The sequence below is a fragment of the Phoenix dactylifera genome, chromosome 7 (genome assembly GCF_009389715.1).
Source record: "Phoenix dactylifera cultivar Barhee BC4 chromosome 7, palm_55x_up_171113_PBpolish2nd_filt_p, whole genome shotgun sequence".
Taxonomy (NCBI): Eukaryota; Viridiplantae; Streptophyta; class Magnoliopsida; order Arecales; family Arecaceae; genus Phoenix; species Phoenix dactylifera.
This window is the reverse complement of record NC_052398.1, coordinates 7912051-7926911: the sequence shown is the minus strand read 5'-3', so window position 1 is coordinate 7926911 and position 14861 is coordinate 7912051.

Here is a 14861-nt window from a genome sequence, read left to right as displayed (position 1 = left end):
TACATTTGGTAGTTAGGCTTTTTATTGTAAGATATCACCAATACTATGCTTGATCTATACCCCTCTTGATTTTGAAAATTGCAATGCATGAGTTTTTATATCATAATTTTATTTGCTTGCAACCAACAATCATATCTCGAACTTCGGACAAATGTACGAAACAAAATGCTAGGATGCATCGAAGTTCGTTCTTGATTTTTTTTTTCTGTGACAAAGTATGTTTTTTTTTTTTTTTTCAAGAAGGAAACCAAAAAAATTGCACTCATATGGAACTTAAAAATTCAAGGTTGATTAACAAAACTAATTTACTCTACAACTCAAGACCTTTGGCACATTTTGTCAAGTGAATAATTATTAATATCGCATGAGTAGTCATGATTTAAACTAATTGACTATTGATTATGATATAGTACATTCAAGTAGTTTGAATCATATTATTCTTTTTATTTCTCAATATATCTACATAGATAGTGCCAAGGCGCTCTTGACAAACTAATTACCTGCAGCAAAGGTCCCATAAAAATATATAATTATGCCATTTCAAATAGCAAACTACGGTTGTTAAAGAAACCATTCTCTTGATTTGGCCTTTTTTTCATAATTTTTTTTAAATGCCTTCATCCCACTTAAAATATACTTTTCGTACTTTCTAAGCACTTAGGCCCTGTTTGGGAGAGCTTTTGGAGGGCCAGAAAGTGCTTTCTGGCCCTCCAAAAGTACTTTTAGATGAAAAACTGTGTTTGATAAATTTTTCAAAAAGCTGTTTCAGCTTTTGCGGGAAGCTGAAAACAGCTTTTAGGAGGAAGCTCCAATTTGGAGCTTTTGGGAGGAAGCTGTTTCAGCTTTTTCGGAAAGCTATATTTTTGACAAAAATGCCCATATTAAAATAACATAATTATATAGTTTGTTCCTTTATAAACCTAAAAATCTGCTAGAGCCAAGAATCCTAGCCGTCAGACTCCCTTCCGTAAGAAAAGGTTTTTTTCTTTTCAATTTTTGTATGCATCTCTTGAACCACATTTTAGAAGAAAAAACTTTTAATCCTTTTCTATACCTTCCAAAATCAATCTATTGTTTTTTTTTTATCATCAACCTTGCGACCCACGCTGAGGTCCTCCTCGAGCGTGGACCATGAATAAGAGCCCCTGGACCGCGGAAAATTATTTTATGAGAAATTATGGAAAATTATTATGGGAAATTATTTTATACTAATAATTATAATATTTTATACCTTTATTTTTGTATTATACTATAAATATAATATCATATTATATTATATCATAATACATTAATATGTTATGTTAAATAATTTAATATTATGTTATATTATGGAAAATTAATTTATACTAATAATTATAATATTTTATACCTTTATTTTTGTATTATACTATAAATATAATATCATATTATATTATATCATAATACATTAATATGTTATGTTAAATAATTTAAAATTATGTTTGTTGCTGGTGGTCCAAACCGAGAACGATTGGCACAGCGGTGTGAACGGGGTTCCGTCTGAGTCGCCTTGGTTGGTGTTGATTACGCTCCACTTTCCACCAGAAAACCTGCAAACAAGCCTCGCACCACCACTGGGGTAGTGGGGGCCCTCCGACGATCAAGTCAGAGGAGATTGGAGGAGAAGGAGAGATAATTGCAGGTAGTAGGAGAATGCACTGGAAGTTCTTGCTTACCTCCCCCCTTCTCCCCCCAGCCGCATATATACCAGGCTGGGGGGTCCTTCTGGGGGGTTGATCACCGTGTGGCACGATGGAGTTGCCACTGACATGGCCGTTACTGGGCGTCGTGGGGTAGCGCTGGGTACGGCCATGACAGGGCGTAGTGGAGCTCCGCTTTGTACGGCTGTTACAGGAGATCGTGGAGCAGCGCCGGATACGACCGTTGTAGGGAGTAGTGGAGCAGAGGGTCGCGGCGTGCTTCAGGGGAACAGCCTGTCGTTGTCGAGAGATTGCCGACTCGGGGTCGGATTGCTGGATCAAGGGGCAGCCGACTCGGGGTCGGGCTGCGAGGCCGAAGATATCCGACTCGGGGTCGGGTTACTGGATCAAGGGGCAGCCGACTCGGGGTCGGGCTGCGAGGCCGAAGATATCCGACTCGGGGTCGGGTTACTGGATCAAGGGGCAGCCGACTCGGGGTCGGGCTGCGAGGCCGAAGATATCCGACTCGGGGTCGGGTTACTGGATCAAGGGGCAGCTGTAATCTTCTAGGGCGCGCGTGCCGGTCACGTGGGGCATGGTGGCTGAGTTCCCCCGTAACAGTAGCCCCCCACTTCCGAGCCTGGAGCCAGAAGGGGAACGGGTGAAGGAAGTGATGCTTCGAGATTGTCGCCATCCCTCGGAGAGGCGCGCGCGCTTCGAGCTCCCCGCCTTCTTTATGGCGTATGGCGGTTGTTGCTGACCTGGCAGTCTGAGGATTTCGGCGGACATCCTTCCTTAATGGCGTCGATTCGCCTTTGGGGCGCGAGCGACCCTTCGGCAGCCAGGCGTCCTCTGGCGTCACCGAGGCATCACCCACCTTTCCGCCTATTTAACCGGGGGTCCTCCTCCGTCCGCCTTTCTCTTTACAGACATCTTCGAGTTTCTCCTTTGCGCTGCCGTCATCGCCGTTGGACTGTTTGCTTGCTCCTCCTTTGACGCTCTCGGAGCCGTTCTTCCTTCTCTTCCGGTGAGTTGCTCCATTCTTTAATTTAGGGCTCTCCATACTCTCCTTTTGTATTAGTGTACTCCAGTCATTCCGGTCTTTTCCCCCTTCTCGACCCTGTCCTGACCGTAGATTCACTGGCCATTAGGGATGGGCGAAGTGAGAGCAGACCGCATTAAGTCGGAGTTGGCCGCCGAAGACCTAGATAGGTTCGTGGCTCGATACCATCTTCCCGAGGCCTGCAATGTTACGCTCCCGGGGCCTGAGGAGAGGATGTCCCACCCTTCTCCGGGGAAGGTTGCCATCAATGAGGGCATTCTTCAGGCCGGGTTCCGCTTTCCCCCCTCGGACTTAGTCGTTCAGGTGCTTCGGGGTTTAAGAGTGGCGCCGACGCAGCTGGTGCCGAACTCATGGCGCGCCCTGACAGCCTTTCAGGTTCTCTGCCGCATGCACGAGGTTCCCGCCACCCTGAATGTCTTTTGGGAATGCTACGGTCTGAGTGGCCACCCCCAGGATAAAGGGTGGTGGTGCTTTGCGGCGCGGCGAGGGTGCGGCCTCGTCAAGGAGGCTCCCACCTCCATTCACGGCTGGAAGGAGCGCTTCTTTTTCGTTGACGCAGATCCCTCTTGGGGAATCAGGGCAACCTGGGAGACGCCGATGAAGTCCCCGATTGGCCTATCGAGGTTGTCGAGGGAGGAATCCGACGGCATCGCCGTCTTGAAGGAGTTGGTTGCCGAGGGTCGGCTCCCCCCGGTGTGTCGCCTTATTTTCGAGGATACCTTGGTGAACGTCGGTCTGAGCTCGGTCCCCACTGACCGTGAGCCCGCCACCATTTCTTTTTTAGCTCTTTTCTCCTCTTTCGTTTCGTTCTTTCCTTCAGTTTCTCAACCTCCGACCACCTCATCCTTTTTGCAGAGATCGACGACGTCATGCGGTCGGACAAGGCAACGGCTGTTGGTAGGACGTCCCTACTGGAAGCAGTCCGGAGGAAGAAACGAGCTCCTCCGAGCGGGGCTCCACCGGCGAAGAAGTCCCGCCGGCAGGCGACTCCGACGCCGACAGACGGGTCCGGACCCACCGATCAGGGGGACGCCGCGGGCGCGGACCGGGAGTTGACGCTGTATCAGCCCTCCGATGCCGAGACTACCGTTTCTCCGGAGGCATCATCCGGGCGCGCCCAAGATGGACGGGTCGGACGTGATCGGTCCCCAGCTCAGCCTTCGACTTGGTCGGCTCCGGATGATACGAGGAGGGACGCGCCGAGGCCCCGGCCGAGCGGGACCCTGTCAATTCCAGGGGCGGTCCCCGCCCCGAGCGTGGTCAGCATGACTCTTCCCCAAGCGATGGGTAAGGGTAAGGCTGCGGAACCACCATCCGACTCCGGGGAGAAGTCGGGGTCGGCCTTCACTTTCGCCGGCGCCCGAAACCTCATCGAGATGGTACTGCTGGAGAAGGACCGCAGGCAGGTCCGGGAGATGAGGGTCCCTGACGTTGGGGCTGCCAGCTGCGTCTGTCTCATGTCGGTGAGTGTTCTTTCGGTCGCTTTCATCATTTATAGGCTCTGTTGATCCCCGCCTGACGCCCTCGTTTTTCCTATCTCTTAGCTCGCCCAGTACATGATCTGCCTGGAGGAGTGCTACGAGGAACAGGCGAGGCTTCTGGCGAGGGCCGAGAGCCAACTGAAGGCAATAGAAGAAGGAGGTCAGGCTGCGGCGGGGAGGACGACCAGGGACCTCGAGACGAGGCTCCAGGTGGCCGAAGAGCGGGCACTCGGCTTCGCCACCCTCGAGAAGCAACTGTTGGAGGCTCGGGAGCAACTCAAGGTTGCCTCAGGTCTCGAGGGCGAGATCAAGAAGGCGGAGGAGCGGGCATAGAAGCAGTCCCGGAAGGCTGCCGACTACCGGGAGAGGTGGGAGAAGGCCCAGCGGTCAGCCGACAACGCCCGCAACCGAACCCGGTCTCTTGAAGCCAAGCTGGGCGAATTGGAGTCGGCCTTGGAGAAGTTCTGCGCGAGCGACCAGGAGCTTCATTCGTGCCTGGAGGAGGCTGAGGCTGCTCGCATTGCTGCCGAGGCGAAGCACAAGGAGGCTCAGGCTGATCTGCTGAGGGTCTCCTCCGAGGCGGATGACCGGATTGTGGCGAAGGTCTTGGAGGCGAAGGCTCAGATTATGGAGCGGGCAGAGGCGACGCTGGCCGAGAAGAGTGCGGAGATCGGGCGTCAGGCAGTACAGGCTTATCGTCAGTCCGCCGAGTTCACCCGTGATATGTCGGAGGCGGTACAGGCCTATCGTCAGTCCGACGAGTTCGTCCGTGATATGTCGGACGCGGGGTCCGACTCCTTTGTCTTAGGCTTCGAGGAAGGCCTGGCAAGGGTGTCGGCTAAGTACCCCGAAATTGACCTGAGTGGGATCTCCCTTCTCGACTCCCCTCCGGCGCCATTGCCTGCTGCTTCTCCAACCGTCTCCCTACCCCCTACGGACGTGCCCGACGTTCTCGACCCGGGGGTTCCTCCAAGCTGACCTTCTGTATTTTGTTCTTTTCTTTGTGTGTTGGCGTTTTGCCAAGTTGTATGGGTCTCAGCCCTGAAACAATGAAAGTTAATGCAACTAGAGTTTCTTCATTTTACTTTCGTCCTTCTTCTTTTTAACTCTTGGTAGCGTCTCGCTGACTCCCGACTCTTGAAATTCTTCTGGCGCTAGGCCAGGCATCCGAGGGTTAGGCCTCAGGAAATTCTTCCGGCGCTAAGCCAGGCATCCGAGGGTTAGGCCTCAGGAAATTCCTCCGGCGCTAAGCCAGGCATCCGAGGGTTAGGCCTCAGGAAATTCTTCCGGCGCTAAGCCAGACATCCGAGGGTTAGGCGTCAGAAAATTCTTCCGGCGCTAAGCCAGGCATCCGAGGGTTAGGCCTCAGAAAATTCTTCCGGCGCTAAGCCAGGCATCCGAGGGTTAGGCCTCAGGAAATTCTTCCGGCGCTAAGCCAGGCATCCGAGGGTTAGGCCTCAGAAAATTCTTCCGACGCTTAGCCAGGCATCCGAGGGTTAGGCCTCAGGAAATTCTTCCGGCGCTAAGCCAGGCATCCGAGGGTTAGGCCTCAGGAAATTCTTCCGGCGCTAAGCCAGGCATCCGAGGGTTAGGCCTCAGGAAATTCTTCCGGCGCTAAGCCAGGCATCCGAGGGTTAGGCCTCAGGAAATTCTTCCGGTGCTAAGCCAGGCATCCGAGGGTTAGGCCTCAGGAAATTCCGTTCGTTGGTCGGCCAAGGCTGGCGCAAGCCGAGGCGACCGGTCGGGGCTTCAGGCTAGTCTGCTCCCGGGATGATCATCGGGTTAGCCTGGCATCCGAGGGCCGAGCTTCGGGAGATTCCGCTCGTTGGTCGGCCAAGGCTGGCGCAAGCCGAGGCGACCGGTCGGGGCTTCAGACTAGTCTGCTCCCGGGATGATCATCGGGTTAGCCTGGCATCCAAGGGCCGAGCCTCGGAAAATTCCGCTCGTTGGTCGGCCAAGGCTGGCGCAAGCCGAGGCGACCGGTCGGGGCTTCAGGCTAGTCTGCTCCCGGGATGATCATCGGGTTAGCCTGGCATCCAAGGGCCGAGCCTCGGGAAATTCCGCTCGTTGGTCGGCCAAGGCTGGCGCAAGCCGAGGCGACCGGTCGGGGCTTCAGGCTAGTCTGCTCCCGGGATGATCATCGGGTTAGCCTGGCATCCAAGGGCCGAGCCTCGGGAAATTCCGCTCGTTGGTCGGCCAAGGCTGGCGCAAGCCGAGGCGACCGGTCGGGGCTTCAGGCTAGTCTGCTCCCGGGATGATCATCGGGTTAGCCTGGCATCCGAGGGCCGAGCCTCGGGAGATTCCGCTCGTTGGTCGGCCAAGGCTGGCGCAAGCCGAGGCGACCGGTCGGGGCTTCAGGCTAGTCTGCTCCCGGGATGATCATCGGGTTAGCCTGGCATCCAAGGGCCGAGCCTCGGGAAATTCCGCTCGTTGGTCGGCCAAGGCTGGCGCAAGCCGAGGCGACCGGTCGGGGCTTCAGGCTAGTCTGCTCCCGGGATGATCATCGGGTTAGCCTGGCATCCGAGGGCCGAGCCTCGAGGAATTCCGCTCGCTGGTCGTGCGCCTGTCGCTTGCCGCCCGACGGGATTTCTCCATGGCCAGCTGCGATTGTATTTCTCCTCCTCTCCAAGCGTCGCCTGGGGAATACCAGATGGGCATTAAGTGCTAATTAAGGGGTTACCTGGGAAATCGGATCGCCAGTTGCTGCTTGCGAGGAGTGTCAGTTAAGCGGGCCGCGATACGCGCGTTCTTCGAGGCGGATGCGGCCTGGGGCGCGAGCGGAGATACGTGGACCTAGGGGTACAGGCCACCCGGAGTGTCCTGCACAAAAAATGCGATTAAGGAGAATGACGCTTAGAAAATCGCGGGAAGATACGCCTTGAGAGCCGGATCGGCTCCGGATTCAATGCGCCCGCATTTATTGGAGCCACCCGTATCGGAACGACCGGGGGGCCGCAGTTTGGCTATAAATATAGGTGCAGGTGCGACGGAGCCTACCAAGCCGGAGCTGTTCAGGTTGCCATGGATCGTGGGCCTCCTCTCCGGCGCATGGTTGAGAGACCCCTGCCGAAGGAACGGGAGGCGCGCCCTTCGCGACTTCCGCCAACTAGCCGTTTCATCTGGGATCAACAAGGAGGTTCTCCCCGGCGGAACTCCGCTCTAGGCGTTTCATCCGGGATCACGTCTCCCCTCCTTGAAGTTCGGCCTCCCGATTGAGCTCCGCACCAGGTGCTTGATCCGGGACCGCGCCTCCATATGCTCTTCCCCCTTGTATTCCTTCTCTCCCCTAACACTGGGGAGGACCGGAATATCCCTTGGAGGTGGCGTGCCCCTGGAGGCAGCGGGAGCTTCGTCTGCGGCGGCTCCTCGTCCTCTTCGTGGGGCGTGGATGGCGCCTCCGGTTGGAGGCAGTGTGGACTTCTCCTTCGTCCACTTCTTCTTCATCCGCGCCGGCTCTTCGTCTCTTTCGTGAGACGCCGATGGCGCCTCCGGTTGGAAGCACCCACTTCCGGCGGGATTGCAACCGCTTCAGATGGAGGTTTCGGGATCCCAGATCTTCAGCTCCTCGGAGTCTCCACCTCTTCTTTACTTTCTTTACATCCTAATTCCCCTCTGGGAATTCCTTGTAATCACACGAGCACGCCGTTGTAACCAGAAATTATTGAAATGCAAAGTGTTATACATTTTTGAACTGTCTTTCTGGCATCGTCGTTCTACTGGTAATACATCCGCAGGTTAGCGGAATTCCAGCTCCTTAGAATTTCTCGACCATCTAGGGCCTCCAACTGGTAGGAGCCAGGTCGGTTTACCCAGCGAACCTTATACGGGCCTTCCCAATTTGGCGCTAGCTTCCCACCTTCCGCAGGTTGAGATGCTTTAGCTCGCCTTAGCACCAGATCTCCGATTCTGAAAAGCTTCGGTCGGACCTTGGAGTTGTAATATCGGGCCACCCTCCGCTGATACATCGCCATCCGAACCTGCGCCATTTCCCTCGCTTCTTCCAAGAGATCCAGGTTCCCTCGGAGTTGCTCCGAATTGGCCTCGGGTCGGTGCGCGACCACCCGGGGTGAGGGGAGTCCGAGCTCCACGGGGACAACGGCTTCCGTGCCATAGGTTAGGCTGAAAGGCGTCTCCCCGGTAGGGGTCCGATGCGTGGTCCGATACGCCCAAAGGACATTCTCGAGTTCTTCGACCCAAGCTTGCCCCGTCCGATCGATTCGCGCTTTGATTCCTTGGAGGATTGTCCGATTTGTGACCTCGGCCTCGCCGTTGGTTTGGGGATGCGACACAGATGTGAACCGATGCTCGATCCCGAACTCCTCGTAGAAATCACGGAAATGCTTGTTGTCGAACTGTCGGCCATTATCCGAGATGAGGACCCGAGGTACCCCAAATCGGACAATGATGTTCTTCTTCACGAACTTCCGGACTTGCACCTCCGTGATAGTGGCCAGCGGCTCTGCCTCCACCCACTTGGTGAAGTAGTCGATTGCAACAATCAAAAATTTCCGCTGAGCTGAAGCGACGGGGAATGGTCCGAGGATATCCATTCCCCACTGGGCGAAGGGCCAGGGTGCAGTGATTGGTGCCAAGGGGACAGAAGGGACTCTCTGGACGTTGGTGTGGCGCTGGCAGGCGTCGCATTTCCGTCCATGATCCTTTGAGTCCTCCAACAAGGTAGGCCAATAATAGCCTTGCCTCATGATCTTGTGCGCCAAGGACCTAGCCCCCAAGTGGGATCCGCAAACGCCTTCGTGGACTTCGCCGAGGACGTAGGCCGCTTCCGAGGGGCGGAGGCACTTTAAGAGGGGGGCGGTGAACGAGGTCCGATACAGCCTCCCTTCATTGAGTACGTAGTGGGCGGACTTCATAACAAGTCGCCGAGCTTGATCTTCGTCTTCAGGGAGGATTCCTTCGGCGAGGTAGGCGACAAGCGGGTCCATCCAAGACGGCTCCGGGTCAATCGCCATCACCGCTCCAGCCTCGCCGATGCTCGGGGCATCCAGGGTCTCCAGGTAGATCGCCCTCGGCAAGTTGTGCGCGTCTGCGCTCACTAAGCGGGACAGCCTGTCGGCCCTGGCATTTTCACTTCTTGGGACCTGCTGGATGTCGACACTGCCGAGGTCGGGAATGAGTGCTTGCACCTTCCAGACGTAATTCTGCATAGTCGGGTTCCGGGCTTCGAACTCCCCACGGACCTGCCCGACCACCAGCTGAGAGTCGGTGAAGACCTTCAGGCGCCGGATGCCGAGCTCCTTGGTGAGTTTGAGTCCCGTGACTAGGGCCTCGTACTCCGCCTCGTTGTTGGTCACTGGAAATCCGAACCTCAAGGCATATTCGGCTATCACTCCATCAGGGCTGGTGAGGACCAGCCCGGCCCCTCCACCTTCGGGGTTCGACGACCCATCGATGTGAAGCGTCCAAATCGGGAGGTCGAGGCTGGGTGTTTCCGGCGACTTAGGTTCCGCCTCCTGCACCGTGCACTCAGCGAGGAAATCCGCGAGCGCCTGGGCCTTGATAGCGGGTCGGGGCTGGTAGCGGATGTCGAACTCACCAAGTTCTACTGCCCACTTCACCAGCCGTCCTGCATTCTCAGGATTACTGAGGATCTGTCGCAGCGGTTGATCGGTCAAGAGGGTGACAGAATGGGCCTGGAAATAGGGGCGAAGCCTCCTGGTCGCGGTCAGCAGCGCGAAGGCGATCTTTTCAGCCTTCGTATACCGCGTCTCGGCATCCCGTAAGACCCGGCTGATGTAGTACACAGGCTTCTGGAACTTTGCCTCTTTCCGAACCAGTACCGCACTGACTGCGGTTGGGGAGACTGCCAGATAAAGGTAGAGCATCTCCCCTTCTTGCGGCTTGGACAGCAGGGGAGGAGACGCCAACTATTCCTTGAGCTGGTCGAATGCTGCTTGACATTCGGCCGTCCAGAGGAAGTCTTTCGGGCGTTTCAACACCTTGAAGAAAGGTTGGCAGCGTTCGGCCGACTTTGCCACAAATCGTCCGAGCGCGGCGACCCTCCCAGCGAGCTCCTGAACCTCCTTTACTTTGGTCGGAGGGGACATATCTTGGATGGCCTTGATTTTGTCAGGGTTGGCTTCGATCCCCCGCTGGTTGACAATGAAACCGAGGAACCTCCCGGCCGAAGCGCCAAAGGCGCACTTCGCTGGGTTCAGCTTCATGCGAAACTTCCGCAGGGTGGCGAAAGTCTCCTCCAGATCCGCGATGTGCTGGTCTGCATGGCGGCTCTTCACCAGCATATCGTCCACGTACACCTCCATGTTCCGGCCGATTTGCTCTTTGAAGATTTTGTTGACGAGGCGCTGGTAAGTGGCGCCAGCATTCTTCAGACCGAAGGGCATTACCTTGTAACAGTACAGCCCCCGGTCTGTTATAAAGGCAGTTTTCTCCTCGTCCTGTGGAGCCATCATTATCTGGTTGTAGCCGGAGAAGGCGTCCATGAAAGACAGCAGCTGATATCCGGAAGTCGCGTCGACCAGTTGGTCTATCCGCGGAAGCGGAAAGCTATCCTTGGGGCATGCCTTGTTCAGGTCGGTGTAGTCGACGCACATCCTCCACTTTCCGCTCGCCTTCCGGACAAGTACGACATTTGCCAGCCATTCGGGGTAGCTGACCTCCCTTATTAATCCTGCTCCAAGAGCTTGTCTACCTCCTGGTCGACCACTCGGATCCGATCCGGGGCACAGTGTCTCTTCTTCTGCTTTACTGGTCGGTGGGTTGGGTCGACGTTGAGGGCGTGAGAAATGACCTCCGGGTCGATCCCAGGTACATCGGCCGCCGACCAGGCAAATACATCGGCGTTGGCTCGGAGGAATTCCACCAACCGAGCCCGAGCTCCCGGGTCGAGATTGGTGCCGACCCGGACCGTCCGGTCCGGGCGACCTTCCTCGAGGGGAACTTCGATCACACCTTCGGCCGGCTCCCCGTGCCGCAAGGCCACCTCGTCTCTGGCGTCGAGGGACTCGACGCTTAAGGCTTCTGCGGGCTTCTTCCCTTTGAGAGTTGCTAGGAAACATTGCCTTGCGGTCGGTTGGTCACCTCGGACCTCTCCAATCCCGGCCGCCGTGGGGAACCGCATGAGCAAGTGGTACGTAGAGACCACCGCGCGAAGGGCGTTCAGTCCGGGTCGTCCGAGGATAGCGTTGTAGGCCGAGGGAACACGGACGACCAAGAACCCGAGCCGCACCGTGGCTTCTGCGGGTGCAACGCCCGCAGTCACAGGCAGCTCAACGACACCTTCGGCCGAGATAGCGTCACCAGTGAATCCTATGAGGGGGGTGGATGTTTTGTGCAACAATTGTCTGGACAAGCTCATCTTTTGGAAGGCCTCGTAAAACAAAATATCAGCTGAGCTTCCACCATCCACAAGAACACGCCTTACATCATAGTTTGCCATAGTGAGGGAGATCACCATGGCGTCATCGTGGGGGGTCTGAACCCCCTTTACATCTTCATCACAAAAAGTGATTACATTACCGACCTTCTGCCTCTTTGCGACGGCTGCCCCTGATGCTTCAGTCGAGCCCCCCGCGTTCCTCTCGGGCCGGGGGCAGCCCCCAGTGATAGTATGGATCACGCCCGCGACGGGTCGATTCTGCTCCCGAGGCTCCGGAGGGGCCGGGTCGGCCGGACGCGAGTCTGCGGGGGGACGTCGGTCGTTCACATATCGACCGAGACGCCCTCGGCGGATGAGAGCCTCGATCTCGTCCCGAAGCTGGAAGCAGTCTTCGGTGTCGTGGCCGTGGTCCCGGTGGTACTCACAGTACGCCCGAGAGGGCCTCCTCCTAGGGATCTTCTTCATCTGTCTCGGGACCGGGAGGTCCTCCCGCCCCTTGATTTCCATGAGGATCTGGGCCCGGGGAGTCAGGAGAGGAGTGTACCGGTTGAAACGTCGGGGCGGAGAACGAGGGCGTGGGGCGCCGTGGTTCCTCGCCGGCGACAGGCTTCTGCGCCGACGTTGAGGCGTCGGGCTCCTCCCCTGGCGTGCCTCTTTTCGCCTTTTCTTCCCGAGCTTTGGAGGGATCTCGGCGGCCTCCTTGCTCCGGTGGGCGGCCGCCTCCTCGGCGTCCGCATACTGGTTCGCCCGGGACAACAGCTCCGGGAAGCTCCGCGGCAGGCGTTTGTCCAGGGAGAAGGTGAGTCTGCCCTTTCGGAAGCCACGCTTCAGGGCTGAAAGAGCCACCTCCTGGCTCAGGTTCCGGACTTCCAGCGTAGCCTTGTTGAAGCGGGTAAGATAATCCCGCAAGCTTTCTCCCTCGTTTTGCCGGACATCAAAGAGGGAGTCGGAGACCAATCGCCGCCGGCTACTGACGGCGAAATGGGTGATGAAGAGGCGAGTAAACTGGTCGAAGGACTGGATCGAGTTAGCCTCCAAGCCGGCGAACCACGCCCTTGCCGGGCCACGGAGGGTCGCTGGGAAGGCCTTGCAGAGGAGAGGATCTGATGCTCCGTGGAGGAGCATAAGAGTCCTGAAACTCTCGACGTGATCTCGCGGGTCCGCCGTCCCGTCATAGGGCTCGATCGCCGGCATTTTAAACCCCGGCGGATTCGGGGTCCGTAGGATCCTCGAGGCAAGCGCCGGCTGGGAGGAGATCTCCAAGTCGGCGAAGGGATCTTTGGAGTGGCCCTTCAGGACCTGGAGTTGTCGGTGGAGATCGTCCACCCGCCGGTCCAGAGAGCGCGACCGATGGGTGGGAGACAAGGAGCACCGAGAGGGGGACCGACTGGAGCGCGGGTTCCTTGAGGACTAGGGGGTCTGGGAACGCGCCCGGGCCCGCCTCTCGTACCCCGCGCAGCTCCGATGGGAAGGTCCCGGCAGAATGGACCGTGCTCGAGAGTCTTCTTCGCGCCGGCGCTCCTCCCCATGGGAGAGGAAGGAGCGCGGGTTGAGGAGGACAGGTGAGCGCTCAGGGAGCAGCGGCTCCTGGGCCCGCTGCGGCGCCCGAGACATCACACCCTGCAGGTTCTGCACTGTCTTCGCGAGGGTGCGAACCTGCTGGGCTAACTGGTCGAACTGAGCGGCTTCGACCATCTGAATGGGGGGTGGAACGGTGGAGTGTTGCTGAGAATGTGTTGGAGACGCAGCGGCCTCCCGGCCGGAGGCGCGAGAGGCCCCGCGACCGGAGGCATTGGAAGCTCCACGACCACCTCGCCGTGCCATTACGATCGCTCTAAGATTCGGGCCCTTCCTCTAGCGCCAACTGTTGCTGGTGGTCCAAACCGAGAACGATTGGCACAGCGGTGTGAACGGGGTTCCGTCTGAGTCGCCTTGGTTGGTGTTGATTACGCTCCACTTTCCACCAGAAAACCTGCAAGCAAGCCTCGCACCACCACTGGGGTAGTGGGGGCCCTCCGACGATCAAGTCAGAGGAGATTGGAGGAGAAGGAGAGATAATTGCAGGTAGTAGGAGAATGCACTGGAAGTTCTTGCTTACCTCCCCCCTTCTCCCCCCAGCCGCATATATACCAGGCTGGGGGGTCCTTCTAGGGGGTTGATCACCGTGTGGCACGATGGAGTTGCCACTGACATGGCCGTTACTGGGCGTCGTGGGGTAGCGCTGGGTACGGCCATGACAGGGCGTAGTGGAGCTCCGCTTTGTACGGCTGTTACAGGAGATCGTGGAGCAGCGCCGGATACGACCGTTGTAGGGAGTAGTGGAGCAGAGGGTCGCGGCGTGCTTCAGGGGAACAGCCTGTCGTTGTCGAGAGATTGCCGACTCGGGGTCGGATTGCTGGATCAAGGGGCAGCCGACTCGGGGTCGGGCTGCGAGGCCGAAGATATCCGACTCGGGGTCGGGTTACTGGATCAAGGGGCAGCCGACTCGGGGTCGGGCTGCGAGGCCGAAGATATCCGACTCGGGGTCGGGTTACTGGATCAAGGGGCAGCCGACTCGGGGTCGGGCTGCGAGGCCGAAGATATCCGACTCGGGGTCGGGTTACCACAGCACTTTACGAATGTAGTTACCAAACAGCAAACAGCTTTTTATAACAGCTCTACTTTAGACAACTCTACTTCCAACAGCTCTACTTCTAACAGCTCTACTGCCAACAGCTCTCTCAAACAGGGCCTTACTCCTCTTATGCAACAATATATAAAAGATTTTTCTAACCTCAAAATTGTTTTCAGAAATGTATGTATCATTTTCATATAGTAAGAATTTTTTTAGTAATTTAAAATACCTATATTTCTCCCTGTTTTTGAGCAACTATATTCACTGCTTCTAGATTGAAATTGTACTTTTAGTTTTCTCTCTTGAAAGATAAATGAAGGGATGCATTCAACTGGGCATGCAATCGTTCTTTATAGCCGTTGAAGAAAAAAAAAAAAAAAAAGGAAATGGAGGAGCTGAAATTGCATTTCCCAGGCCTTAGCCATCTTTTTTTTTTTTTTTAATTTTTATGCCAGCTCAGTAGTTTTAATTAAAAAATAATATTATCATTTATAATTTATGAATATGTGGGTGGTGTCTATAGAAAAATAAATTATGTAACTGATTGAGTTGCTTTCTATTTAGTTTACTATTCTGAAGATTTTATTTAGAGGGGGTGTGATATGGTGCCGGATATTTTTTATTTTATTATTTTTGATTTTTATTGGATGGATCTGGATGTGAGTCGCCGTACGTAATTTTTTTTTTA